We start from the raw sequence: 4,145 nt of genomic DNA on the forward strand, positions 1-4,145 counted from the left end.
GCAGAATGCCTCATCTTTCTCCTGTGGAACCGCTGGTAGTTTTGAACTGCTGACCTTATGGTTCGCAGCCCGATTCGTAACCACTATGCTACCAGAGCATTTCCAGCATAGTAAACCATATATATTGTTAGATTCAAAATGGTCAATACTAGTCCATTTCAGCCCACTAATGCCTAGGATACAAACCTTTATGTGCTCCATTTCATTTGTGACAACTTCCAATTTTCCTAGACTCATATTTGGTACATTCCATGTTCTGATTATCAATGGGTGTTTACATCTATTTCTTCTCATTTAGGGTTGTTCCCCATCAGCAAATGAAGATCTCAAAAGTTTTACTTCATTCATGTTATCACAGTCAACTCTACTTTGAGGAGGCAGTTCCTTCCCAATAGCATTTTGAGTGCTAACCATGAGAGTGTCATCTTCCAGCACTGTATCTGATAACATTCTGCTGCTGTTCATAAGGTTTCAATATTCAATATTCTGGTGTTATGTGATAGTGTTCCTTCCACTGCTATTCATAAGGTTTTCAGTGATTAAACATTCACAAGTAGTCTGTCTCTCCTTCTTCTTTGCCTGTCTTAGTTTGGAAACTCACCTGAAACCTGTGCACCATGGATGACCCTGCTGGTATTTAAAATACTGGTGGCATAACTTCCAGGATCACAGCAACATGTAAGCCACCACAGTACAACAAACTGACAAATGAGTGGCATGTGGATACCATCATGTCACATACAGCATTGTACTTCAAGATATATTTCAAAATGCAGTACCATTCCTCTTCAATTTGTAATTCGCAGCATAATGAACCAGAGGATTGTCAGATTCATAATGGCCAGTACCAGTCCATTTCAGCTAACTGATACTTAGAATTTTCTCCTTTATATGTTCCATTTAATTTTTGATGTCTTCTAATTTTCCTATATTCATACTTCATGCCATCCATGTTCCAATTATTGAAGCATATTTGCAGCTGTTTCCTCTGATTTTGAGTAATGTCCCATCAGCAAATGAAGGTACTGAAAACTTTGTTCAATCCTCGTCATTAAGGTCAACTCTACTTTTAGGAGGCAGTCATATTTTGAGTGCCTTCCAACCTAAGGCACTATATGAGACAATGTTTTGTTGCTATGAATAAGGTTTTCAGTGGTTAATCTATCAGGATTGGACCACCTATTTCTTCTTCCTAGTCTATACTTATTTTGAAAGCTCCACTGAAATCTGTCCATCATGGGTGACCCTTTTGGTATTTAAAACACCAGTGGCATAGCTCCCAACATTACAATAACATGCAAATCACTGCAGTATGACAAACTGACAGACATGTGGAAAAGTACTTTTAGTACAAGCATTTTGCAACTATTTTAATTTAAGTAGTGATAGAAATGTACTGCAGACTAACAGCAGTGTTTGAGACATTTCTTAATGCCAAGGGGAAAAGATTACATTTAAAATTAATCTTGGAGAGAATTTCCAGCAAGATGACAGTCTAGGCAGACTCAATACATGGACCTTCTACAACAAAGATTTGAGAGACCAAATAAAATATACACAGATGGAAATCCTGAAGCCCTGAAATTCAGAGGAAAGTTTAAAGAAGTGGGTTGAGTGCCTGCTGGGAGGAGAAGCTGAATAAGAACGGAAAGAGAGAAAAGTTGACTGAAGAGTGGGCCAGACACTGCGACACCATCATGAACTTTTGTGAGCAGCTTTGGCAGCAGAAGGTGGCCTGGCAGAGCAGATTCACACAGGCCACTGGAAAGGTGTAAATCTTTCTTTTTTCCCGTGCTCTCACCCTCATCCATCCTCAGTGCATACCTTGCTTTCTAGTGTTCAGAACTGTAGTTGTGAGTCACACCAGTGTGAGGCAGGTACATCTGAGTGCACCATTTTGGTGTCTGGATTTGACTCCAAACTTATAGAACCTGCCAGCACTAGTCTAGCAGAAACCCTCATGACCAGCCACCCTGCCCCAGCTGCCCTGTAGTTTTAACAGATACTGAAACCAACTTTATCAAGGGCTTCTACAAACTACTTCTAGATTGAGTACTCTAAACATAGATAACACTTAAGTCTATAGAAACTCCATCTAGAGCCAGGAACTCTCCTATCACATCCCACCAGCATCCCCCTTGTGATTTCCTTTGCCTGACATGAGTTCCCCACAGTTTTCTCCTCTCCAGGTCCAACAGCTGCTCTGCGTTTTGTTTTGTTTTCCTTTTATTGTTTCATTATTTTGGTTTGTTTTTTCTTTCTTCTCCTTCTTCTCTTTCCATTCCCTTGAATTGTATTCTATCTCCACTCTTGTTTTTCCTTCTTTTCCTCTGTTTCTCATTCCCTCTCCTCTTTTTCTTTTCCCTTTTGAAATTTCTTTACTATTCTCTACTCTCTTTATCTTTTCATCTTCCCTCTCACCGGTTTTTCAACATTTATTGTTATTATTATTTCTTCCTATTTTTCTCTACTATAGCTTTATTTTTCTGTCCCTCTTTTCTATTTTTAGTTGTTATATTCTTTTTATGGCTACCACCTATTTTGTTTTGTTTTGTTTCCCCTTTTTCATTGTTGATTGCTTGTTTTTTAGTTTTTTACACTCGTGTGTGTGTGTGTGTTTATATGTGCAGGGGTTTATCCTCATTCCAATTTTATAACTTCCATTCTCTAACTACACCCACAGGAGACAGTTGGTGAGAGCCTAAGAACACACCAACATACAATTCTCAATTAAATGCAAATACAAGAGCTCCACAATGCTCTAGAGACAATAGACAATTTTAGCTCACACAAAGAAACAAAGGAGAGTGGCTCAAACAAATGACCAAGATGCAGAGCCAGAAAAGGTTTCTGAGGAAGCAAAAGTAATGGAACTAACTGAAAAAGAATTCAAAAGAATGATATTTAGGTACCTTCAAAGGATTGACAGAAATATTGAGGAAAGCAAGAAGAACACAGGAAAACACTAAAGGAACAAACAGTCAAATACAATTTTTGAAACAATACAAAAACCTGCAACCAATAATCCAAAAGATTAATATTAAGATTATAAAATGTACAATACATTGAAAAGGCAAAGGAGCAGATTAGAAGCAATGGTAGCCTGAATTAGTGAACTTGAAGATAAATTTCTCAATACTGGTATGCTAGAATAATCAGAAAAAATAATGAAAAATCTGAAGAAAGCCTAAGAGTTATGTGAAACACCATGAAGAGGAATAATTTATGGATGATAGGAATTCCAGAATAGGATGAGATAATAAAAAGCACAGAGACAATTGTCAAAGAGTTGTTGGAAGAAAACTTCCCTAACATCAAGAAAAATGAGAAGATAAGCATGCAAGAAGCTGAATGAACCCCAAACAGTACAGATCCCCTAAGAAAATCACCAAGACATATCATAATCAAGCTTTCCAAAACCCAAGGAAAGGAAAGATTCCTGAGAACAACTCATGAAAAAATTTAAAGTTACCTACAAAGGAAAACCAATAAAACTAAGATATAATTTCTTAGCATAAACAACATAGGCAAAAAGACAATGGGATGGCATATACAAAACTCTGCAAGAAAAAACTTGCCAACCAAGAATCACATATCCAGCAAAGCTGTCTTTCAAATATGATAGTGAACTTAGGACGTTTCCAGATAAACCAAAATTAAAGGAATTTGTAATAACCAGACTCACTTTACAAAGAAAAAAAAAGCTAAATGATGTTCTTTGGACAGAGAAACAACACAGGCAGACAACAAACTGAGATTAACATACCTGACAAAACCACCCAGAACTCAGTCCAGATATGACAGGTGCCATTGAGTCGGAACTGACTTATAGCGACCCCATGCACTGCAGAACAAAACAATGTCTGATCCTGGGCCAATCTCACTACTGCTACCACACTGGACACCATCAATGATGCCACCTGGCTGATGCATCTCGTTGGGGGTCTTCCTCTTTTTCTATGACCCTCCATCTTACCCAGCATGACATCCTTCTCCAGTGACTGTTCCCTCCTGATGATATGTCCAAAGTATGAGAGACAAAGCGTAGACATCCTGGCCTCCAAGGAGCACTCTGGCTGCACTTCTTCCAAAACAGATCTATTGGTTCTTTTGGCAGTCCATGGCACTTTCAGTATTCTCCTCCA

The sequence above is a fragment of the Chrysochloris asiatica genome, unplaced genomic scaffold (genome assembly GCF_000296735.1).
Source record: "Chrysochloris asiatica unplaced genomic scaffold, ChrAsi1.0 scaffold00004, whole genome shotgun sequence".
Taxonomy (NCBI): Eukaryota; Metazoa; Chordata; class Mammalia; order Afrosoricida; family Chrysochloridae; genus Chrysochloris; species Chrysochloris asiatica.